We start from the raw sequence: 26,689 nt of genomic DNA on the forward strand, positions 1-26,689 counted from the left end.
ATGACTGAACATGTGCATTACACGTTTGGTGGTCGAATGGGATGACGTGACATGTCCTCAAACTCCATTTGAGTGTTTCTTGCATTGTCTTTGGCTTTTCATATGTGTGCACAAATTAGTGATACTGATTGGGATTTGAGTGGGTGTGGAATAGGGAACATCGTGTCATCATTTGGAAGAGTCCGCATGCATCGTGTGAAGTCAGGCGAGCTCCTTTCAACGATAACACCGGAGGTTTATGCACATTTATGGGAGTAGTTAGCCATCTAATTACCAGAAACTGTCTTTCCCAGCTAGCTAGCTATCTTAACTAAAGTTTGCAGCTGCTCCGCGGCAACAAAGATTTATTATATCCACCTGAGGACTCTCATGGGGAAACGAATATGTTAGGAACTTCCAGTAAGAGACTTCCTCTAAAATGCAGAAGAAGTTCAATCTGGGACCACATGTGCATCATTTTTAACTGACCATTCAAACTCAGAAGGACATAAATGTGGATGGGTTTGTATGCCTTGAGAACAATTATGTAATCTTAATTAATGCGATACTAAAGGACAAACCAAAATCACTTATATTGTATGTTTGCATTGTTCTTTGTGCCCGACAGTGCTTAAAAAAATGAAATGAAATGATAAATTATATTGGACAGTTAAATCGTCCCAGTGTTTATGACCTCACTCTTTGTGCTTTCACACCTGCTGTTTTGTGTGGGGATAATCCGTCTTATTGGAGACCGTTGTTGACAAATGGCTTTCAAGTATTTCACCAACAATAGCTTCAAAGTGCACGGTTGATGAAGTCAAGGAGCATAGAGCAAATCAAACTTTTATATATTATGAAAGGAAATTTATCATTCGAGGAATACATCTGCGTTGAGAACTTGAGACAGTAATTATGTATGAATCAGGAATGCCATTTGTTGATCATTTTTTTAGCACAATGTCATTTATAAAGAAGGAAAAAAAAGGTGTCTCACAATACAATAAAATGTCGTTTGCCACTGTTGGGGAGTCAAGGTCAGAACATCCTTTCAATTTCTCCTTCCACTTGGAAGATTATGATTTAGTACTCTAATCATTTGTAAGTGTCAATAGAAAAGTTCCCTTTTGTCATTTAGGGTCACAGGTAACTAGACCCAATCCAAGAGGTGGGAGGCCCTTGGACTGCTCACCACTCAACTACAGGGCACATACAAACAATCACATTCACACATATGGTCCATCTCAATGAATTTTACTTGATGGTTTTGGAATATACGTATGTATGTGTGTGTGTGTGTGTGTGTGTGTGTGTGTGTGTGTGTGTGCGTGCGTGTCTGTGTGTGTGCGCATGCGCGTTCGCGTACCAGGAGAAAGAAAATCAAAGCCCACACATGCTAAACACTGCCCCACCATGATGCCTGCTCCAAAATGAATTTTTAATTATCCATTGAATTAATTGCTTCACAAATGGATTTATCGCATTACCAAAACACAAACATATTATTTTTATTTATTTTAATGAGAGACCCTGGCTTCTGTGGCAATTTTTGCCATGAGTACATGGACCATGGTGCTGATTTTTATTTTGTTATTACGACCTCATCACTAGCTCCCCCCCAAAGACAACTTTTCAAAATAGACCTTCTAGAAATGAAACACAGAAAATGCACATTTAGTTTCCAACCAAAAGGAAAAGTCCAGAGATCTTCCTCACACGAAGGATGTGAAGGATATATAGAAAATGAAATATGGATTTTTTTTTTACTATTCATATATTCAATGTTTGCAGACACACACTGTTACTTTAGAGAGAACCTTACAATTGGAAAACAAAATCTATTTCCTATATCAAGAGTGACTTTAATCATATTATCAGATTTTTTTTTACTCTTCATATATTCAATGTTTGCATACACACACTGTTACTTTAGAGAGAACCTTACAATTGGAAAACAAAATCTATTTCCTATATCAAGAGTGACTTTAATCATATACTTTAGAAACTATAGTTTCACAGTTTGAAAAAGACCAGTAGATGCAGCAGATAGTGTGTTCTAATGGGTGAAGAACATAAACTAGCCATCACCCTTTCCATCATTGGAGCAACCTTTATCAACCAATGCACACGTTTAAGTTAGCACTTGACTAAAAGGCTCAAAATGACAATTCAGAAGCCAATGAAATGTATGCAGTGGTTCCATCTTAAGGTCACCAGTGGGTACTACAAGAAACACAGCATCTCACTTTCAAACATCTTTTTGTAGTTGACTGACTTCATATAGACGCACTTCTAAACTGCCAACAAAAAGGCATTCCTTGTATGTGTGGCATGTATCAGCACGACAGTGGAATGAGAGAAAAAAAAATGCATTATCTGCAAAATAAGTTCTATCACTGAGACCATTGACAGTTGCACTCAATGGAATCTAAGAGGTCTGCATGTCATTGACCAGAGGGTTCCGTTCCATACAGCACAGATTACTTACTAATGAAAGGGAGACAGAGTACAAAGTGAGCCGTGGAAAATGTCAAAAATTCATGAAGTTAACAGCAATATTCTAAGTATCATTTTGACACACTACCTCACTTATTGCTGACAGTTTAACCGTATTGTGATGAGCAGCCTGGACACTGACTGTGTGGCCAAATTGCATGAAAGACAAAGTTGATTCGGAGCAGGGGGAGAGGCTTTAAAATTTTAAGATGCTCACTGAATATACTGTATGTAGATTGACAGCGGTCACAACAGCCGTCTTGGGTCATGTCAATACCGTGGTTCGGCGTTTGTGTGACGTCAGACTGTCATTTCTGAACATTTTGGTTTTGTTCAATGCTTGCTTTTACCAAGTAGCTTGTGAACATGGAAAAAAACATCAGTCTATTACATAATTAATGGGGACATTAGGAGATGAAGGTACAGATTTGGCTGTGCTCAATCAAGTGGCACATTGACACTGCCAAATGGGGACGGAGTAGGAGCCAATTTCTGCCCCTTGCAGAAAACACTTCACAAATGTAGACTAATAGGATAAATTATCAATAATTGTCCTATTTCCAGAGCCAAAAAGGCATTACCTCGGAATCTAGGAATCAAAAGTGTTATCTTTGTAGCTGTGTACCCCTAAAGGCAAGATGATATCATTTTCTACAACTGTATTATGGGATAGTGTAGGTGAAGCATAAGGCCTGTTAGCGTACAGTAAGAGATTCAAGATGGGGGTTTTGAGCCTATCAAGAGAGGGGGAAGCGGAGAGATTGAGTGGAACAAGCAAGCACACATAAAGCCTTTTTTTTCCCCACCCGCATGTACTCCCAACCCTCCCTCTGTCTCTCCCTCTCTCCTTACTATTACAGCAGCATTAGAACCTGAGCTGCTAAACTGTTCCAAGATGTCAGAACTACAAAGCTCTCTTGAATGAGGGAATGTGGGGCCCAGGGTGGCAAGGGAGTCTGGAACAGCTGGTCCAGTGGTGGGGCCTCTTGTTCCCTCGCTCTACAGCCGCTCGCTAGCTGGGACAAGACAGGGGCATTTGGTGAGTGAGTGAGTGAGTGAGTGAGTGAGTGAGTGAGTGAGTGAGTGAGTGAGTGAGTGAGTGAGTGAGTGAGTGAGTGAGTGAGTGAGTGAGTGAGTGAGTGAGTGAGTGAGTGAGTGAGTGAGTGAGTGAGTGAGTAGAGAAAGACAAGGACTGTATCTCATTCTTCCCAGTTGGAGAGGAGATGAACAGGGATGACCAGCTCCAGGTCCTCCAGACCAAAATTGTTGGAGCAGACACAATGTGGAGTCTTAAATACTGCGGGAGGTTGAAAACTTGCTGTCACATAATAAGTCGGTGGATTTCTGATGAAACACAACATGGGCTTTCTTATTCATTCTAAAAAATGATATGGACAATCTAGATTTTGATTCACTTGAAAATATATCATAGTGTGGTCTTGCAAGACTTGTTTTGGTTCGCACCCATTATAAATTACTGTGTTTACCAATAAACAGCAGCATGGGGGGAAAACAACCTACAGCTTGTTTAAAACAGGCTCGCTCAAATGTGCCAGTACAAAAGTTAAAGGCAGCTCAACCAAAAAGCTCAATGTAGAAAGCCAGGTCGTATTTGTAAATTTCAGACAGTTGGAAATGCATTCACACAGAAGCACACGTACACATGGGGGCAGGGAGCTGCATCTCCATCTGCTTATGCTGTGTGCGTAGGGAGACATGGAAAATTACAGAGAGAGGTCTTTGTGGCTTCCATTTTGTCTTTGGTGTCGGAAGTGTGACTTAAAAGGAGGAAGATGAAGGGAAACAAACTATTTTCGACAAGCGTGCATGCGCACTGAGTTGTTGATGTCTTAGCACACAAAGCTGTGATAGGAGATTCTGGATTGTCCCAGGGCGGTTTGCACTACAAAAATCTTGCAGCAAAACCTCACTTCACAAGACATTAAGGTTCAGTAATGGTGGCGAGTGTGCTAGGTGCCACAGAGTAGGATTCAGGTTTGCATCATGTGAATGAACGTGCATTCACAGAGCGCCACAGATATACTGAACAAATCCATAAAAATACATAAATAACATTACTGATGGGGAAAAGAGTGCTAGAGAAGTCAAGTTCCGTAACAGCAATGTATTTTGTTTTTCTCAAAGTTTTTGAAGACCTCATCCAGTTGAGCACCCAACCCAAACTCCAATACCATGAAGCACTTTCTTTGCACTACCCAGGGAGGTATTCGGCTAAGATTAGAACCAGTCTTAAAACCGGATACTAATTGTGTACATTTGTAATTATACAATGGTACGCCTCTTCCCTTCAGAGTGGCTTGAACATCTGGAATTGGGTATCCAAAAGGTTTTCTATGCCACTGCAAGGGGAGACAGATTAAGATAGACTCCTCCATAAACAAGACAGAAAATATGAAGGACAACAACTTCAGGAAAAAGAAACACAATTTTCACAGGAAAGAAGATTTGGCAGCGACAAGGCAGCAAAGGCGTGCTTTCGTTTTTACTCCCCAAGCATGCAAGGTATGCGCTGGAGGACACCAAGGATGATTCCTGGAGTAAAGGACTAAATAGTCGACAAACCAGACAGCTGTTGAGTCAGCCGCAGCTGCCTCAACTTACACTGCTGTGATCTCCCAGCAGCTTTTGAGAGGCAGTTTACAGCATGCGCAAGCCTCCACATGGCATATGACTATGTTTTCAAGCTAAAAAATGAGCAAAGTGAAAAAAATCTGTTGCAATAATTCGATTTACATAGCATCAAATTTGACAGCGACCACTCAAACATGTTTCATGCTTGTCATATTAAAACAGTCAATTCTATTCAACTCCATCTGCGGACATTTGCATACTTCCGCACTTGCTTTCTTCCCTTGGTAACATCCAAAAGTGACTCCGGTCACATTGCGAATTAGAATTACAGCTATGGAGTAGTGTCTTTACTGATCACACTTCACCAAAGAAGGATCATCTTGAGGGACACACGCCATTTGTAACCATTTAAGATTGATTATGGCATACTCCCTGCGCATCTTGTCTGTGTTAGGGAAGATGCAGACTCGAGACAGCCATAGGTATGCACCAACCTACACCAGCAGCCCACAATGGTGTTGCATCTTTTTTCCTCCCCTTGTCATGTGTTAACTTGCATTCATTTATTTTCAACGCTGCTTATTCTATTCAGGGTCACGTATCACACCTGACCTCGGGCCAAACACCCTGAACTGATCGCCAGTCAGTCGCAGGGCACATGTTGCCTTAATAGGTAAAAAAATAAATAAACTTATAAGTACGCTGATAAAAGGTTTTATGAGATCGTTTTGGATAGGAGCTAACAGGACAAACAGTTGGTGTGCGATGAATGAGTGCAGCGGTGCCAACTGAAGCTCCATCTTTGTTGCCAAAATGTTATATGTGCAGTATCGCACGGACAACAACTGTGTGCTAACAAGAGCTTTATTGATCATTAAAGTTGTACAATACCAACATTTTGACTTGGATACAATAAAATAGTGGAATGACACAACGTCACGTTCTTTTTAATTTGTATAAAATCAGAAAATGATAAGGAGACTAATTAGACGCCGTTTAGTGAAATAAATACTATTTGACAATTTTATAGCTGGCAGACAATGTTTTGAATGGTGGGGGAAAGAATTCTCTTGATACCATGGCGACTGGTAATACAGAAATAAATAATTACCAAATTCAGATTGACATACACCCTAATTCAGACTGACAGACAATACCGAAGTGAGCTTGAAGCAGGTCGCATTAGAACACGATTTGCTAATTTTTGTGTGGCTTTATGACTCTGAAAATGCATCGCTTTAAAACACAAACGTCCATTTTTGTATATATTTGACCAAAAATGTGATCGGAAGCTCTGCTATTTGTTAAATATGCAAATAAGCTATAACTATAAAAATCTTCCTTAGGCAGCAAATCAAACGACATTCGACTAGCGCTCTTCTTGCCTGCCTTTTGAAAGCTCAGTTGACAGAATGTAATTCGTGATAGGTACAAACTTAGCACAAAGTCAGTCAATTGCCCTCATTTCCTCCATTTATTGTTACACACAGTAGTTACACAAAGAAAGCAATCTTGCACAAATCCTTTCTGCAGCGTTATTGAAACAAGAGAGGAAGCTCACCTTTGAGGAAAGAGAAAGTACAAGCAGCTAGTGTGGCTTATTTAGAAATTGAAGTATGTTTATGATCATAGCCTGCTACTTCTCATTTATCGTTTGTTGGAAATGAAGGGAAAACTGGAATATGAATGGGAAACATTTTTCTGTGTTTCTTGGGTTGTCCAGCAAAAATTATTGTAAAGGTACAGTGGATATAAGTTTCACACAGCTCTGTTCAAACGCAAGTTTTTGTGGTATTAAAAGAAGTGAAGCAAGATAAATCATTTCAAATATTTTCCTATAACTAATGTGACCATATAACATGTAATGTTCAAGTGAGAACAAAAAAATTACATTGAGGAGAAGCAAAAATAACCAGCTGAGATCCTGGTTGCACATGTGTGCACACCCTAATTTACTGTACAGTAAGTGCGGATGTGGTTTGGTTCACAATTAACCAATTATATTCAAACTCTCTTGGCCAAAACAACCTTTAGGGATGAGCAGTGTTGTTTACACCAAACCTAACATTTTGAATTATGGCCAAGAAGTTTAACTCTGGTTTCCCTGGAAAATAATTTCCCCACGTGTCTCTAAGATTTCAAGCACGGTCTTGAAAACTGTAGCTGGGTTTGGGTGTTTTTTTTTTTTTTTAAGAAAGGGAAGGTGAGCACAATTGTGCAACCTTAATTTTACTTCCCCTCTCCAAATAAATGATGTTCCCTCGTTTACTTGCACATGTTATAAGTAGATTAATTGCGAAAAATGTTTTGAAATTAAAATGATCTTGATCTCATTTTGTTTGACAGAACAAAAACCTGGCAATTGCACAGCAAGTGTAAGACTTTCTGTATGTGGTATTTCTATGTAATTTTATTCTCCACTCTGGAATTGTGGCATTTGTTTTCCCCTAAGAGTTACTGACAAACCCAAGAAAGACCAGAATATTCTTCCTTCATGGCTCACTAGGAAGTATGACAACCTTTCAAAGTTGGTCTGCAACAGATGAAACACCACAAAATATCACTTGAGTGGCATAGATCCCAAAAGGGAGTCAATTGGCAGCCATTTTTGGTAACGTGTTTCTTCAAAATGGGCACAAAATGACAGTCCAGTATGGAAGACAATGTGCCAATGATATTTCTCTAATGCCATTGCTGGCAGACCACACGACCCATTCAACCTGTGTGATTTGACATTTCACAGCACAAAGGGCGTGCGGTTACGACTACATTAAAATATGCGCTTGCTCGCCTTGGCAGGTGGCATTCACACACAGGCACACAAAGTCACACACATGCCAGGACATCTGGTTAGTGTTGGATACATTGTTACAGGCAGCACGGTGACTTAACACTGAACATAAAGGAAGGAAAATGGGAAAGAAATTAAACAGAATGCAGCATTAGAATATTAGACCTTGGGTTATCCCTTTATGTTTTTTTCCTTGATTAACAATAGGGAACATTATTGCCAGCAACAGACAACTACTGTGGACAGATTGGTTGCACCCAAGTTCAGCATGAAAAGATGGTGACAATGAAGAAAATATTAGATTCTGGGTTAGAACTTTCCTGGCCGTCATAGGGCAACTGCTAATCACAGAGCTCTGAATGAAGAAATCATTTTTAGGGAGTCAAGCCAAAGTTGTAAGCTGTGATGTCGGAGCAAACGAGTAGATGAGAAAGTAAGAGCATTCTAACACATTTTAAAAGATCACAAAAGACGACAAATGTGGATTAATTCCTCATAATCAATAACAATAAATGTAGTCAAATGCATAATGTTAAAAAATGCATTTATTGAATTTTGAATTGGGTAGAAGACCAAAAAAAATCTGTAGAAACCCATAAATTGTGACGTTGCCTAACATGAATTATGCTGAAAATTATTTCCCCCAATTCTAAAACAAAACACTTGGAACAAAATGTTTGATGTAGCATAGGATCCACATCTGTGCCACGTCCAACATACTATTTTATGTCTGTCTTGCAACTTCAATTCTATTGGCCGTACACATGCTGCGATCACCCGGAGGTGCAAAGTGTTTAGTGGTTAGTGGAATAATAATTTATTTCAATCGAAGTACAGTGCTAAAATTCCAAAAGTAGTCCGCTCATGGTTTTCTCATGTTCACACTTGCTCGAGTTTCACGGCCTTAATAGCCTGTTCCTGGGTTAAATTGAACCTGTCGTCGAGATGAAATTGGTCGATAGTGTCAGGTCTGGTGTAAATGAAACTTGACATGAAAAAAAATGGCGTCGACTGTGTATGGAAATGAGCACCAAGCAAAATCATCTGCGGTGAACGTATCCTCTCATCCCTCATTACTGCTTTCCCCCACGGATTCATCTGGGAGAGACACTGGTAGAGCGAGGCTGTTGAAGAGACCCACCTCCCTCTTCTCCCAGCGCTGCCTCAGGAATGCTTTTCTTCTTGTCCCCTTATCCCCATGTGTAGACGCCCTCTCTGCAGGGTGTGTTTTGCATGTAAAGCAGGCTGCAGATGCTGTCCGCAAAGGGGACCAGGAGGGACAAGGGGGACTGGGACACAAGGAGGCCCCACTGCCATGCCACCCGCCTGGCCTCGCTTTACTGCCACCCCCTCCGCAGCTCCCCTCCTACAACACCTCTCATTACTTCACCCCTCCACAGTCCCCCTTTTCCTTCCCCGGGTCGACATGCCACCCCTCCATCACCCGATCCCTTCATCCACCCCTCGACCATCCCTCTGCCACCCTCCTCGCACACGCAGTTGTGCGTCTCCTGGGAAACAAGCTGTAGTGGTGTATGGAGGCACGCTGAGTACACACAAACACACTCATGCGCAAAAACACACACTCACAATTACAACTTCAGTGGATAGAAAGACCTGAGAAATGGCGTTTGGTCTTGGGGAGCAAAAGAGAAGGCGAAAGGCAGAGGAAGGAGAGTGATCACCTCTAATAAAATGGCTCTTTACAATCCTGTTATGCATATTCAGCTTGACATGACCACATTCAGGGGTAATAATTAACAGTGGATGGCGTACATTAATATTGCATTTGACAGTAGACAGGTGGCTGGTTGGGAGCAGATGTTAGGGATGGAAACCGTAAAGAAAGAAAGAAAGAATGAGAGGCAAAGCTGGGAAAACATTACAAAGCTTCAAAAGTTTCATAGACTACTGCATCTTTGTCGTCGTGCTGTGAAAATCCACGGATGTAGAAGCGGACTAAATCGATCAAATAGAGAATGACACGCTTCGGCGCTTTGCTAGCACAAAATGATACAATACCATTTATGAGAAAGTAAAAGAAAAAAAAGCTCTTTGTTGCAGACTTCCGAGTATAAGAGATGTGTGTTTGAATACAGTAAGCCCTCATCCATCCCTTCTATCTGCTGCACACAAAGCACCACAGTGTGGCCAGCCAGGGTGAGTGCAGCATGGATGTTTCCCATCCGACCGTTCCTCCTCCAGAATCTCTACCTACATCTCGGGAGCAAAGTAGTTAAGGTGTGGAGTGTGGTAGGCCCAGTTGTTTAATGCCACATTTCCACTCTACCCAGCTCAAACTGTGAGAGCGAAGCCACACCTGATTAGGGTGCATCGTGCATTAATTGCGACAGGATTTAAAGCTTTTTGATCGTTCTTGTGCCTGGCTCTATTCTTTCCCAACACAAAAAAGGAACCATTAAATAACAAGGGTAAACATTCATTTCCTTCAGTGAAGCCTGGGAGCGAGGGCAGGCTGCTGCCATCATTGTGTGGAGCTGAGATGGATGTGTTGCCAGCTCACCCGCTTGTGCGAGCTTCCCTGTTTTCGTCAAAGCTTTTATAGCTTCTCCAAACTTTACAAATCTGCACTTAACATATTTATGCCTTGGAGTTGGTTAACACAGTATGCTCCTTCTGCTATTTCTTGAGTAAGCAAGAAAGGATTGAAGTAAACACAAAAATGTCATCCAATTTAGAATTCTCTTTAACAGGCTAATGTTCATTGTTTTAGCCCTGTGTATGTCTGATTCCATGCAAGGAACCCTGCAACAAACCATTTTTTTTTTTTTGCATTTTTCAATGTCCTAGAGAATCTTTGCATTTCACAATATCGCATCACCCTAGAATGTCTCCCAGTTGATTCTGTATTATGCGTGCACAATTTCCACTCATTTTGTACATTGTTCAAGACAATATTTATTAGCTAAATGATATTAACAACCCAAAAATTGAATAAGGGACATAGTCATTTGACTCATTTCGCCCATCACGAGTCTGTATGGCACCTGTGCCACTGTTCTGCTGTCAAGCATTTTATACAACATATTAGATGCTGGTGCTGACATCATGTTGTCATCTTCTTATCTGCGACACGAGCGGAGGAGAAAATAATAAAAATAAGATTTTCATAGCACTACCCTGTTTGGCTCCTTGACAATCCAGTAAAGTAACATTGATATCGACATGAGCAGACATGCGTGTGCGCACGCACGCACGCACGCACGCACGCACGCACGCACGCACGCACGCACAGACACACACACACACACACACACACACACACACACACACACACACACACACAAATGCACTTGTTAAAGAAGTTTTTCTGGGTTTGCTCTGATTTGCTTTGCATTCTTCAGGCATGATTTACTACAGGTTTGCACATGCAAATAAAGGCGCAAAGTGATTGTTGCATTTTTTGGCATGAAACAAATTTATCTCTAATTATTCAAATAAAGTACTTTAGTAAACCGTGTATTGATGGCACAGGCATTACAATTTCTCTTCTGAGACTGGCCAACGCTAGAATATTTTACTGTCAAAAACATCTTAGAGTCAAAACACTCAAAATTTGGACTTAGACTTTCCAGGAAATATATGATCTAAAATTTGAACAAGAATCAAAAACACGATGCAGCAACCAAAACAAAACGGGACGACCAAATCACATGAACTCAATTGCATGCCAACCTTGATTTCTTTCAGAGTATGTCTTTTGTTTAGCAAAAGAGGAACATGAATGCCAACTAGACAAATATGGGCAAGTGACTGCGAAGGTCTGACCTCTGTTATGGATTTTATTCCACTCTGTCTTGTTGGCAACAATAATTCAAAATCTGAAATCTCCAATACAATTTCAAACAGCCCCCTTAAGTTGAAGTTCCAAGGGTCAACTGTATGTAAATCAAGAGTTGTTGTGTAAAGAATGAGAGAATTCCAAGACGACATCTGGTTTGGGGAGACAGTTTGCCTAGTTTCCCAAAGAGATGTTCTGGCATGTCGCTGATCACAGACAACCTTTCAGCTCTAAATGACTTTGAATAGCGGTAAGAGGACAAAACAACGCTGGCCCACGCAGGGCAAGTGGTGCTGGCAGCGCAAACGTATTGTTCTGGAAGATGAGCAGGAGGCAATCACAGACCAGGCCCGCCGCTAGCCACGTGCTCTTCACTGAGGTCTGCATGAATTATAACATTTCATTCTGTTATCTCTCATCATGGTTCATTACAGTCAGACAATTGAGTGCTCAGAGAAGCACCACGCTCTGGGGTCCCCCCAGATGCCCTCGGAAAATGAGAGCGGGAGCGAGGGGCAGAGGGAGAGAATGAGAATCCCCACACTTGCCGCTGAAAAGGATGGACAAAAACACATTGTCCTTGGATTTAAAAGGGAGGCTTATGGCTGCTATGAAAATGTTTGAAAAAGAATGAATTTGCCCGCTGATGCACACTCAATGAAATGCATGCTGGAGAGCCATGGAAAAGACGTGGGAATTGAAAGGGACGGAATCTGAGGCAAATGACACTTGAGTGTTTGGAAAATAACTGACAGCTGCATAATAGGACACCAAAACAGACTGCATTCTGCCCTTAGATGAAAAGATGGGGGCCTTGAATGGAGGTGCGAGCAAATACATGCAGCGATACTGTCCATTCATGGCAGATGTGGATAAATGGACAAGCGTGAAAATGGACATGAAAAGTGAAGTTTGGCTCGAATAAATGGACCGAAGAAATAACCACAAAGACGTTGCAAAACAATCACGACTGTCCCATCACAACCATGTCCTGAGAGCGGAGCTCGACAAATGTCAGCTGTAATCGCCTATGGCCGTTACTTCGAAAGATCATCCACCATTAAAGCGATACAATCAGCTGACAATACCCAAAACAAAAATTTGGATGTAAAATCATTGGCCACATGGACGTACAGTCTAATGAACCCAGCAGCCAGCTAAAAAGTTTACGTCAATAATGAATTCATCTCCAAAATGTGCTGATGCGCGGTGCCCCATTGTGTCTGCGCTGGTGTTCCTTGTACCCAGCCTTGGGTCTGTAAATTAGAAACAATAGTTTAGAACAAAAGGACACAATATGCTATTCAAGACTATCGTGAGTCGTGTTCTCTGACCTCTTCCTTTGCTTCTGCCTGCTACTCTTCCTCTTTCACATCACCCCCCTCACGCACACACATACAACGAATAAAGAGCTACATTATGATAGTAATAGTGGAATGCCTTCACAGTTTTCAACGTATGCTTGCCTACATCTGCCTCTTGGTATGACAACACGTCAATTATTAACTTGATAGAAAGACAGCAGAACATTGCAATGTTCATCAATAATTCCCAGTGACCATATTGAAGGACGTTAATTGTCTGACACATATTGCGTCCCTTCCCCCATACAGCCGGTTGTCTACCGAGCTGGAAAACTCATCTAGACAATTGTATTGTTGCACTGACGCAAGTGTTCACTAAAGTTAATGACAGTTTCAATTATCTCTTAAAAGGGGAAAAAAATGAAAAAGGCGTGATGACAAACGTTCTCAATCTCAAACTCCTTGCCAGACTGCTCACTGAATGAACATGCTTGGCAATTGTGCACTATAACAAAGATCGGTTTGGTTGGATGGCAAAAAAAAAAAAAAAGTTTCTTATAAATAATGCCGTTGATACAGTATCTCCGTAGTATGAACAAACACTCCTCAGACAGTCAACAAGTAACATGTATGTATTATTATTATTAACAGTTGTAATAGCCTTATCACTGCAACGGGGCTTCCATCAAAATATAAACAAAGAGAACCATCATCATCATTTATTCTTTGTTTCACCACACTTTAAGTTAAATTTTCGATTGCCCTGCAGTTTTCATTGTCATTATAATATTGTCCGTCTTTTATATCTATTATACACGTAGCTTTCATATTTCAACTAAACTAATTCTAAGAAAGCCAGACTTTGCTTGCGAGTAACTTCTCAAGTGTGGTGTGTGCCATCATTCAGGATGGTGATAAAAGGAGCCAAATCTGAGAAATTGAACCAGTTTGTTTCATCAATAGCATGTCCAGGGGGGTTGAAACTAGTCATAAGGGATTCTTCCCGAATAAATATGTTCCATATGACCTTGAATAAACACAGTCACGCTTTATGACACCTTGGAATGTGCGACTATCCGACGACACGTGCTAGTATGTTTGTACAGAGGCGCAAGTATCAGGGCGTGCGCGTCTTGTCACTCACTGTACGCTGCATAACACAGACATTTTCCATTCTGTCAAAGCAAGCAGCAAGCACACTGGCTCCTTCTAAACTCAGCAGCCACTTCATTAAATGACTTCAGACTGTTGGCAGAGTCAGTGGGAAAAGTCTATATTAACTGAGTGTGAGATCAACAGCGTTCCCAACAAAGGCCGTAGTTGTTCCTCCATGCTGGGTGCAGCTCCGGGGAATTCTGGATACCCCGCTGCCCGGTCATGGGCTCCTGATGCGCTTCCCAAATGCTCATATAAAGCTATACAGTGAAACCTCTACTGACGAACATATCGAGATACGAACCGGAGCCTCAAGATTGCCTCCACTTACGAGCCAAATTCGACATCCGAACCCGTGAGTGACTCTGTCAGAGCGTGTCAGGTAACGTTGTGACGTGTGTACGCGTTTCTCTACCCTTCACTCTGTAACTTCCTGTATTCGTCCTGGCGCGCGATAGCATATTGACATGATCATCCATAGTTCTATAGTAAATCATGTCTCCGAAGAAAGCTAGTACAAATAGCATTGGGTGCAGTCAGAAGATGGTGAAGCGTACGTAGAAATTAAGGGGAAATTAAACAGTACATGAGTCTCCCACTCCCCTTTCCCACCGTCCCCCAAGCACCTACTGATCACGGAACGAATCAAGTTCATAAGTTGAGGTTTCACATTTACAGATCAATATTGGTGTGGGTTAGTAATGTACACTGTCATGCACACATGATTAATCCTCTATATCACACAATGTTTGGCCTATTTATAAAGGCATCTACAGTGTACTGCATTTCAATTGCCCATTACTATTGACTCCTGCTGTGACCCTCACCCCCACCCTCGCTTGTGTTCTCTTAAATATGCAGCAAGCAGCATCGAGTACGTACTCCTTCACGCCAATAACAGGAAATTTTAAAAAGCCATTTACTTTAGCCAAATGCTTTACGAACATCTATATTAAGAACATTGACGTGATGAAGACATGGTGAAAATGACCTCCAAACACACTTATTGGGTCTTTTATTGTAACTGTCCTGTTAGAAACATCACTATCTTGGTTTGAGTCCCATTAATTGAAGCCGAATGCTCAAATATCATTAAGGCAAAACGTTATATATGACAACAAACTGAATCTTAACCATCTCACTTTGGTGGTCATAAAATTGAACAGAGCATCTTCCGAGGTACTTGTGGAGGTCGTAATGGTGTTTAAATCAGTCTGGGTAGTTCGAGCCTCTTGGTGGTCTGTGGTGACTTATATGCAATTTAGAGAATTGATTTGTTGCAATTAGTGCCATACGACTGCACAAATGAAGTCATTAATCTTGACATGACAAGGCGTGGGAGCAAAAGCCAACCACCCTCAGGAAAGAGATCAATTCCTGTAATTCTGAGAGGTGAAAGGTCTGACAGAAAGTTAACATGCACAACCACACATAAGTGGAGAAAACGAGCAAATTCCGTACATTAAAACCAAGGTGTACGCTGACGGAGTAAAATCCAACCAAACGAGGCTAAATATGGCTATGGGGTCTAATCCAGGCCACAATGACGAGATCAACAAAGATGGGAGTCTTTGAGGGCATGGAAGTAGATTGAGGTAGTCGAGTGAGAGGCCGACCTCATCAGTTTGGATAAAGAGCAAGTGAGTGAACAGGTTTGTCGCTCTGTACTTGCAGCTCCACAGAGGCAAACACTCTGTGGTCGATAGAGTGAGTTTCAATGCACGTCGCTTGGAAATTTGGTGTGGTGAGCCGGCCTTTACCTGAAAAAGTAGTAGGCTTGGCAATATAAGGCCCCTGGCGAGTACAAAAGCACTGTGATTGAATATGAGCTTTTCAAAACTTTTTGTAACAGCTATTAAAACAAACTAAAGGAAAACAAAGTGGAGAGTTCTGCTTAACTGGCTTGCCCTTGTGCATTCACTCAATGGCAAACAACAAAATCTTAATGACATTTTATTTTAACGTTCATTAAAGGTCATCTACACTGTAAACTATTCATCAGGGAAGTTTTCTTTTCATTCAATATGCCACGAAAAAAAAACATCCACACTCGCAAAGATATCCCTAAGCTTCCTGAGCCATCTACCACATAACACAAGGATATTCAGAGCTCAAAATAGAAGAAAAACACCAGGTAACAATATGGCTCTGTTCTTTTAGAGCAATGTTTGGATGTGCATAATACTCCTTCCTTCCTATAGTATATGACTTAACTGAAAAGAAAGAACTATTTCTTTCTGTCTTGAAATGTAAAAATGTGTGTGTGTCTGTGTATATATATATATATATATATATATATATATATATATATATATATATATATATATATACACACACACACACACACACGAGTGCTGCTTTCTTTCTACTGCGCTGTCTCGCTTACAAACACAACCCTAAAGCACACATTCTCATCTAATTCACATCTATCCTCCCTGAAAACACAGCGGATTGGTTTTCTTCTCATGTAAACTTCCTCATTCAGGTCAGACTTTAAGGTCACAGGGGTCATGTAGCTTGACTTCAAAGAGAATCAGGTCAAACTCTGAGTTGGTCAAGTCTCAGCTATGAGTTACAAGCACTCAGTCACAGCATGACTTTGTTAGTGCTGGGCAATACTAATTCACTAAGTGCTGCTTGGTGGTGGGTGTGAAATGAGACAACCTTCATTGATAGTCATTTGACTTTGTAACAAGTTGCATTAAAATGAAATGCATCAGCAATAAAAATGACTATTCTCCCATCCATGCATTGTCTATGCCACCCGAGTCAGGGGTGAGGTGGATTCTATGTCAGAATACTGAAGTTGGAGTTGAACTGGTCGCCAGTGAATTGTAGGGACTATTGCTCTACTGTTTTGAAATACTGCTATAAATAAAGCAATGAACTCCTATTTTAACGTGCAAAACCTGCATATAGTGTATCAATCAGGCCTATTGAACTGGGTAACTCTGGGTTGCGGATGACATAAGACCATCTTGCAGATTCATTTGTTTCAAATGCAAAAAAAAATCCCAGCCATAAGGTTTTTTTTTTTTACTGTTGAGAAATCTATGACTAACTAGCATGTATCAAATTTGTGATGTAGAATTGCTACTCCTTTGCATTTTTTACCAGTGAAGTACTTTCCAACAAAACACCAGGTTCACACTTAAGGTCTTTGAGTAGTGGAAAAAAAAATGTATGGTAGTATAGGGATGGGGGGGGACAGTTTTTCAATCGAATTTAGCTCCTCGAATTGCCTCAGTACTCCAGAAACACTGTTATACCGATAGTTATTCCTATCCATTATCAGATCTGTTCTGCCACCTAGCGGCGGGAAACGAAAACAATTGTAGTGTGAAAGGCTTTCTGCTAAATTATTCAAATGCTCAAGCTTGACTCTGAATAGGTAAAAGTAATGTAAGCTGGATATAATGACAATGATTCATTAACTAACATACATACAACACCTTGAAAATCCTGTTGTGTTCTCACTATGATGAGCTGCATTATTTGTTTCAATATGTGATGGATATCGTCACTATACCACAGAACACTCATGAACCAACAAAAATTATTCTTATTAATTATTATTATTATTATTATTATTATTATCATACCAGTTTGAGGTGTTTTAGTAAAAATATTCATCAAGTCTTACACATAGTGTTTGAAATGATAAAATAAAAAAACTAAATATCAGTTAAATTGCATTGGAATGCAGTATTTTAACTTTTCAATTATCCCTGCTCAATATTAATGCTTGCTCGTTTGACGTAGCTGTATCATGTTTCACTGAAACGTTTTGGTGCAGATTTCCTTGCCACCAGAGGTCAGCAGTTTACCAGTCAGTGTTTTATCATATTGGCAAAACTCAGCATGGCATCTTGCGAGGAATAAAAAATAAACAAAATTATCAACGGCCATCACTTTCAAGACAGCAACAAATAAAACAGTGAATACTTTTCTAGCATTTGATTTACATATTACTCATTGTTTGTCACCTTCATTCCATCCACATTATATGCAATTAATTGGACAGTGTGGGCAGTAACATACTTGTATAACTCTCAGGACTTTCTAATTCCCTTGTTGAATCTCTATGACACGCTGCAGCTTTTGAGTGACAAAATGAGCGCAAGAACAAATATCACCAATGTTGAATGTATGTTTTGGATCTGATAACCATAAATAAAAGCAAAACAGTACTTTGAACTCATCCAATAACAAATCAATTCAATGTATGTTTCACAAAATATGTATTGGAGAAGTAAAATACGAATAAAACAAAATCAAGAATTGGTTCAAAAACTCAAAGGAAATGACACTAGGTACGCTGAAAATTGAAAGCAACCGTAGACGAGATTGCCAAAGAATATGACTGAACCACATAAAAAGCAAAGCTACATAGGCACACGAGATGGTGGCAATATAATTCACATGGTCATTGTGATTTGACACTAATGTGTCATTTCCTGCAGTGTCTGGCAAAACTATGACTGCATCCATCCATACATCCATTTTCTCCACCGCTTGTCCCCACGGGGGTCACGGGCGTGCTGGAGCCTATCCCAGCAGTCAGTAGGCGGTGGACACCCTGAACCGGTTGCCAGCCGATCGCAGGGCACACAGAGATGAACAACCATCGCACTCACACCTAGGGGCAATTTGGAGTGCTCAATTGGCCTACCAAGCATGTCTTTGGGATGTGGGAGGAAACCGGAGTGCCCGGAGAAATTTCCACGTGGGCACGGGGAGTACATGCAAACTCCACACAGGGAGGGTCGGAGGTGGAATCAAACCGGCACTCTCCTATCAGTGAAGCGGACATGCTAGCCAGTGTGCCACCCTGACTGCATTTATTTACGGAAAATAGGTCTTGAATTTGGAGCCGCCGATGGTGTAAGGTTACACAGGCCTCAATGGGAAGCGTGGGACTGATTCGCGCTCAGTGGCGTGTGATTGGTTCTATGTCTTTATGTGCGCTGAGACTGGCTGGTGAACAGTTCAGGGTGTATGTAGTCTGCCTTTCGCCCGATGTCAGCTGGGATAGGCTCCAGCACCTCCCGTGACCCTGAACAGGATAAGTACTGTTGAAAATGGATGGATGGAAGTCTTCAATTTTTGTAAAATCTGACAATAAAAACTAATTTTGTTTCTCATATTAACAATATAAATTAAACACCACAGACCCACAGCACAAAGCCCATTTGTGCATTAACTGTAAGGGATTCAGGCCAAAGCCTCTTTTAAAACACAAGAGGCACTTCAGAACAGACTGGATTTGTCAAAATACATTACTTGTATATATCTACACACACCTTAAATTTCAGTCGTACAAACTAATTTATAGGGAATGTCAACCCCAAAATCTTCTTTGTAGTAAAATATTCGGTGGAGCCCAGCTAGTTACGTTAACGATTAATGTTTCATTTATGGAATATGATCAAAACAGGCAAAATACAGCTGGCCACTTGCTGTTGACTGAAAATGACATCACAGTTGCCAGGTCTCAGGTCACAACCAATCAAGTGACTTCTGCTGCTTAACTCATTTTCCACAAACACATTATTCATTAGAATGTCGTGTTTAGACTAGTAAGGGTGCATACAACATATTATTATTAAGAATATTTTTGGGATGACTTCCCTTTAAAGCCTATTGTACGCACTCTTTGATAAATGAGGCGCCTGTCATCTACATTTTGCACGAAACCAAGCAAAGCGAGACGACAAATTAGTTGCCTGCTGATATCAATGCCAGTGTCTGGTGTGACATACACAATACATCATCAGACAGTAACAATTGCTTTCAACAAAACACAGTGGGAGATTTGAGCGTCAGGTGTTAACCCCCACCCCTCTCACCCCCGGTCCCGATGTTTGTGGAGTACCGACACACAAACATACACATAGTCTCATGGCTCTGGTACTATTTCAGTGGGCAAAAATACATGTTATCTTTAAAAAGACAAGATGCTAGCGTTTACATCTAGTCTAAAAAGAACTTAGGAAATTTGCTTTTAAAGGTCAAAGTAGTCTGCCCAGCATTCACTCAAAAGAGCTTGCTACTGTCGTGTGTACCATTCAAGAAAGGAATGAATGTCATCGAAGCCCTACTATGAAAAAAAGACGTCATGAAGCAGCAAAAACACAGAGCGCAGTCTTTGATCGGATACACAGTATACAACAACCAACGAAAAGCAACAAAAGATATAAAACAACGATAAACGAAGCCGCAATCGCACCAACAACACATTCTTGCCGCATTCTTCAGTATAATTAAATAAAATGCATTGAAATTTCCCTAAAATCAACGTGTACGTTGGAAAGCTTGCAAACGTGCTCTGCTTTAAACGTCAATCTTTTGACGAGATTGCTGTGTACACAATAAAGCAATTTTCCCATCTGTTTCCAGTAAAACTATATGAGCCTGGTCCAAAAGGCAAAATGGAAAATAAGTTACAAACAAGGAAAACAAAACAGGTGGTAGCACTACAGCGGTTGTTAATTGATTGTTCGATCCATCCATTTACGGACAACTCCCCGCCAGAGCATCATGGAGAATTGTAAATGAGGCGGCATGAATGAATCTGATACACTGTCAACCGTTTGAATTATTACAACACCTAAGGCCAATATTTGACCAATTCTTTCATCATACACTACCTTAATCCTCAATAAACAGCAAACAGGAGTTTGCACTGCACAGTCACTGTAAAGTAATTTAAAGAGCTGACAACTCTAAAACTGAAATCCTGTGTCAACCCTCAGCCTGAAACTCACGATAAAGGAATTTTTATTAGGGGTTGGCCCTGTAAAAGCTATTTGCTCCATATAGCACTAGGATGAAGATTTTAATTAAATGTTCTTGATCTACTGCAGAAGAATTGGATCAGTCAATTAAATGATTCATTTTTATGTTGTTGTTTGAAATGATAATAGTAGCAATAAAATTAGGAATAGCATATCCCCACCAAATTAAATATTAAGTGATTTATTAAAACAAAAGAAAAACTGTGCAAAATGTTAGACTAATATACAGACATTCTGGCCGTAATCTAGCATGCAGCTTAAATTGGGTACACACAAAATCATCTATAAGGTCTTAACCAATTTTTCAAAATCAAGAAACACCCCGCCAGGGCTCCAATTTTTTTTTTTTTTTTTTACAAGGAGCACTGCACTGTACAAAGTTAATATCATTTTCACTATAGTACTGATAAATGAGCAGAAGTGTGCAGCAAATATTTATGAGCAAAAATATTCAAGAATAGTCATTTAAAAAAATATATAAATTAACTGGCTGCACAGGCATGAGTTGATGAAGGATTTTCTTGCATTCTCTAAAATTTCAGAAGCAAAATTCTACCTCTTACCATTACACTCAGGAGCCCTGTGCTACATTAAACTGAAAAAGAAAAAAAAAAATCAAATGAGCTTTGCTGCTCTTATGTGATGGGTGTACTAGACATGAAGCAATATGCACTAGGGATGCAACGTTGGTGTAAATGTTGCAATTCTGTATTTTGGTTTAGTCGCAATAATATGGTGGGAAGTCACGCATCAGGCACTGCCAGTTTATTGAGTGGGGCAGCTCACTGAGGAGTACAGTGATCCCTTGCCACTTCACGCTTCACTTATTGCGGATTCGCGGGTTTAGAAGTGACGGGAGAACGGCGTTTGAATATACGCTGATAGCACAAGTCATTCCTGTGAGCAATGTGCTGACTCGGGACTAGCGCAGGAGACTGAGGGCAGCCGGCTGCGCCCGAGGTAAAGGCACCAACCGGGGCACAGGAGTCGGGACACTTGACATCACATATTTTATTTCCTGTAAAGGTACAATATACTTCAAAATGACCTGCAGCTCACCCATGCCCTCTAGTGGCCAACAAGAAACATTACGTTGGTGGGAAGGTAAAGTTTTCTTTTCATCTCTTTTTTTTCTTTACACTGTGTTGCTGTCTTCATACATAGAAGCGGTAGAAAGCAGGAAAGAGAAGTGAGATCCACCCACACCCTCTCGACCCAATATGACCCAACTAAGTACTTTTGGTTACATCATCAAACCTATTGGCTCTTTTGTACCTGACAAATAAAATGCTGAGTAACATGCAGTGATGCCTGTAAAACATGTCACTAATAAATCAATGTTTTACATTAAGAATTAATGGAACATGTTACTATATTAAAACTGACAACAACCAGTTCACAGAAACCTACCTGCCACAAATTTCTTTCAAGTAGTCGTGTTAACTGCCTCTTGGGAGCAACAATGACTTGACAACACTTGAATAAGAATAGCGTATTTTTCAATCCCTCACACATGCACATGGAACAACACAAATAACTAAGAACATTTAAAAATACAGGCGGAGACCCCATTCCTAGATGAAGACACAGAAAAAAAAGTACTTTATACGGCACATCAAGAAAGGTAATTGTAGTGTTTATAGCTTGAACTGAAGCATTCTGTGACTTCTCAACTTGCATTCTCATCTGAGAGAGTGACAGCCCGTAGGCGCCACGTCACATCATTTTTTAATACACAAGAATTAAAAGATGCTAGATGTCAATGACTGTACCCATATTAAAGGCCACACATTTGCAGTAAAACTGCATTGTGGATTTACAGTTTTTATTGTTTTGACACAGCCGTCAACTGAAAATCCACATTTTCAAAACAAATGAGCCCTTCCAGCTATACATCCATCTTGCACACAAACACCTCTCCCTCTCACGCCTCTACCTCTTACTCTCATTCCACCTCTCATCTGCCTTAGACTTTACGATCCATGCATGCAAAGAACAACACAGGTCTGAAGACCGATTGCAAATTGGAAAATATTGTAAAGAAGTGTCAGGCAGGTGCTTTTGGTGATTGCATACTGATCAGGGAGTTTCTAAGACCTTGAAGCATATGGTTTATGTTCTGTAAGCACAGCTAAAACAATGGCGTTTGGACTTCTTGAATAACATTTGTGTTTTGCAAGTGTGGCAAAACTGTGTCAATCCAGTTAACACATTTGCATGAAGTGTCTTCTGCCCTGCTGAAATTGGGACGATGAAGACTGAGAGGTTTCCAGGTTCTTCAAACAGGTCAAAGCAATCAATAAAAACGAACTTGACCTACCCAAAACACAACAACCCTGTCTGATGCTCTGACAGGAAACAGTGACGTCAGTGCACTTGTTTATCTGCGGGGGTAACTCAACGGAAAATAAACTTCCATCTCAGTGTGAGGCATTTTCATTTCTCTTAGATGACACACAAGCAAAGGATTTTACACATTTTTTTATAGCAATAGGCGAAAAAAATCACCAGAGAGATTGAGAGAGAGAGAGAGAGAGAGAGAGAGAGAGAGAGAGAGAGAGAGAGAGAGAGAGACTACATCTATACATGTGTATATCACTGCAGACGTCAACCTACAAAGTCAAAAAATTAATTCAGATTCGATCGCAAGTTGATAACTTAATTCCTTACATCAATTTCCGAAACGGCACGTCTCCGGTATTAGCGGGCAAGTGACGTCACGCAATGGATCCAAATAGGGCTAATAATAGATTTCAGTCTGACTTGTTTTACTGAAAAATTGTGAAATTCACAATAGTACAACCTGAGGGCATTGCACTTTAGGACTTTCACTTTGCTCGATCAACACACCTAATCATGGAACTATCATTTCTCTTCAATCATCCACAGTCCTTGCAAAGCAGAATCAGTTGTCAAAGCATCTGAATCCCTGCCAAAGCTCAAAGCTGACAGGAAGCTTTTCTTCCTCAGCCCCTCCTTATTTGTATAGTCCTGCCAAGGGGATCTCACAACATGCACGTTGATGTTCAGCAGCTTGAATTTTACCCACATCCGTTTCAAGTGAAAACGTATGTCGACTGCAGCAGGTTGCTCAAATTAACACCGAAACTGAGGCGTGGATTCACGCTGCGCAAACTGTGGCGACGCGTCAAAAATCACGCCGTATACAACATACTTGCTGGCTTTTTCCACGCTCGTAGTACTTTGCATACTAGTAGGACATGTCATGCGGTAAAAATGTGTAGTCCGACAACTTCTGGTATCAAGTAACAAGTATCGCGCCAATATAAATTGGTGCAAATTAAGGTTTGCCTAATTACTAAAGTAGTTTTCCAACAAGTAGCTACTATACCAAAGTTGTCCCACGAGTATACTGCACAGAAATGTCAGCAGTGGGAGGAAAATGTTACTTCGTGTCAGCTGTTTGCAGCAGCTTTGCGCCACTTTACTAAATCAGAAGAATACAAGCGCACGTAAGCGCACACGGTAAATGCAAGCCCAAATGTGTAAATACGTAAGTAAGTGTGACGTCGTCTAAAAAACGGAGTTAACTCACCTGCCTTTTGTTGTTTGGTCAGTCATCTACTTCCTTTCTTCCCCTAAAAGCAAACTTCCATCCAGTTTTGAACCAACGTGTCAGGCTTGTTTACAACTTTTCAGCGTGAATTGCAATTGGTCTGAACTGAGTTTGATCCACGCCCCAAAAATCGGTCACTGGGCCGGGTCTCAATCCTGAGATCCTCCCCCTTCTTCTCATCTTTCACTGGAGAATTCGGAAGGAAGTGGTCAATGAGAAGCGGATTCAAACTATTGCACGTCACTTTTGACGCCCTTCTGGCATCAAAGTACGGATTGCACATACTAGTAAATAATACATTAATGATGAGCTTTCGTGTATTAGAAATGATTGAGTTATTAAGATAAATTATTAAAGCTGATTAAATAATAATTTCCCGAATGGCAAAGCAAAAACTGTTATTACATCTCTTACATTTCAACACATTTGCTTTTTGTTTACTGTTAGTGTCATTTGCAGTAATAATTTCAGTGATTCAGTGAGATGAAGCGTTGAGGTCGGTGTTTGGAGAAAAAATGTTCAGAACTTTCTTGCTTGAATTGCAATGAAGAAAAGGCTTATCCCCTCCATAACATCCCAAATATTGGAACGATAGTTTATGAATTTTCAGAGGTTGAAGTGGGCAGGACGACAGATGCTCATATGAATTTTGCTGACAACTGGTTATAGTTGATTTGACCATGTTAAGCCTTTTTTAGACTTCCGCAGAAGCGCGCCCGTGGCGACATTGCGAAATATGCCCCCCCTAACCCCCAAAGTGCTTACTTTTGGATATTTTCCAATTTTTCAAGGAATTTCCTTCAGATTTATCCCCGTCCTCTGTCGGGAACATATACTGATGTTTATAAACGATTTCAGATTTTTTTTTTTTTGTGGACCCCCTGAGATATTCTTGGCAACCCCCATGGCCCCTACAATGAATAAATCCTGGCTCTGCAAGTGACCCCATACAGGAGTGAGTGGACGTGTGTTGAAAGGAAAATCATTTGCAATCATTAAGCTAAAAGTCTAATGCACCCCAGAAAAAAATCAGTATGTTTATTTTTGTTTCAGATTAAAAGAAAACTATTGGCAAAGGTTTCATTAGAGAATTGCTGTGCTAATCATGTCACCCTGTAACTGGACATGTTTTTTTTTCTTTTTTCTCTTTTCATTTTCTTTCTTTCTTATTTTTGTATTGCTTCAGAACTTTTACTCTGGACTAAAACTCAAACGGTCACATTCTGAGTCTCTACAATCACTATGAGTGGTGCTGTTTACGATCTCACTATTGGTGTGACTGATTACACTTCTCTAATAGGCCATCACCGTGGCTGTCTCTCAGTTGGATGCCTTGTCTCTAGTCATTTGGCTGTTGGGTCCAATTGTCAGTTCTGATTACTCCGTTTATGTGAGCTATAGTGATTGACGTTATTATCACCTATCAAGGAAATTGTGGTTGTCATTATTATCACCTTGCCCATCAGGGAGAGAGTAGTAGAGAGAAATTGTAATTGCCTTCTCAGTAACATGTCTTTTTGGCCCCTCTGAAGTTTGTGTCGTGAAATAAAATGTCATTAGCTGGATAACCTTTGGATCTTTCTGGCTTTGGAGGATGAGGGGTTGCTTGCAGTGATGAATCTATGGTTTCCAATTTCCTTTATGCTTTAAAGCACAACCAATCGTTATTTTGAACTGAGGAGCGAGAATATTTTGAACCTTATGCTGTACAGTAATTCAGCTCTGTTCATGCTGTGTTTGAAGGCTTAACGGTACTTTTGTGACACCATAGGCTAGAATCTGGCCGCTAGATCAACAGCAAATTTGAGATTAAAATTCACCAGCCCTTCCAAGAAAGTTCTCTTGCCAAAATCACTTTGCTATGGTGATTCCACTGCTCTCTGGACTCATAAAATGGGTCACACAACTACAGCCCTTCTTTCTGGTTGCTCTGGTGAGCATTTAGAAGAAATTGCCTCAGATAAGGTTTACATGAGCAAAACAGCTCAGAGGACTCAACTTCCATTGAAAGCCCAGGTCAACATCGACAATGAAGCCTTGTTGTTTTTGGTGACACTTGATTTTGGCACTTGATCAGTCCAAATCAGAATTCCACTAAAATTAGAGGTGTCAAATCCAAGTCCAGAAAGTAAAAAGCCTTGCAGTTTGGCTTTAGCCACAAGTGCTTCCAATCAACTGGCACGTAAACAAGCCAAT

General features: G+C 40.6%; 1 long non-coding RNA gene across 15 annotated transcripts in view; it reads right to left on the minus strand.

Moving 5' to 3' along the window:
* LOC148396396 (uncharacterized) overlaps window positions 1–24,657 on the minus strand; it is a 97,537-nt gene extending 72,880 nt beyond the window's left edge. For 12 of the 15 annotated variants that reach the window (XR_015859273.1, XR_015859270.1, XR_015859269.1 and 9 more), the window contains exon 1: window positions 24,473–24,628. This is a non-coding gene — a long non-coding RNA (uncharacterized LOC148396396). Of the gene's footprint in view, window positions 1–24,472 lie in introns of all 15 variants that reach the window. The other 3 variants (XR_015859266.1, XR_015859268.1, XR_015859276.1) reach the window with 3 other exon arrangements.
* Window positions 24,658–26,689: the final 2,032 nt, after the last annotated feature.

Source organism: Syngnathus floridae, chromosome 6 (genome assembly GCF_059516105.1).
Source record: "Syngnathus floridae isolate MCC-2025c chromosome 6, RoL_Sflo_1.0, whole genome shotgun sequence".
NCBI lineage: Eukaryota > Metazoa > Chordata > Actinopteri > Syngnathiformes > Syngnathidae > Syngnathus > Syngnathus floridae.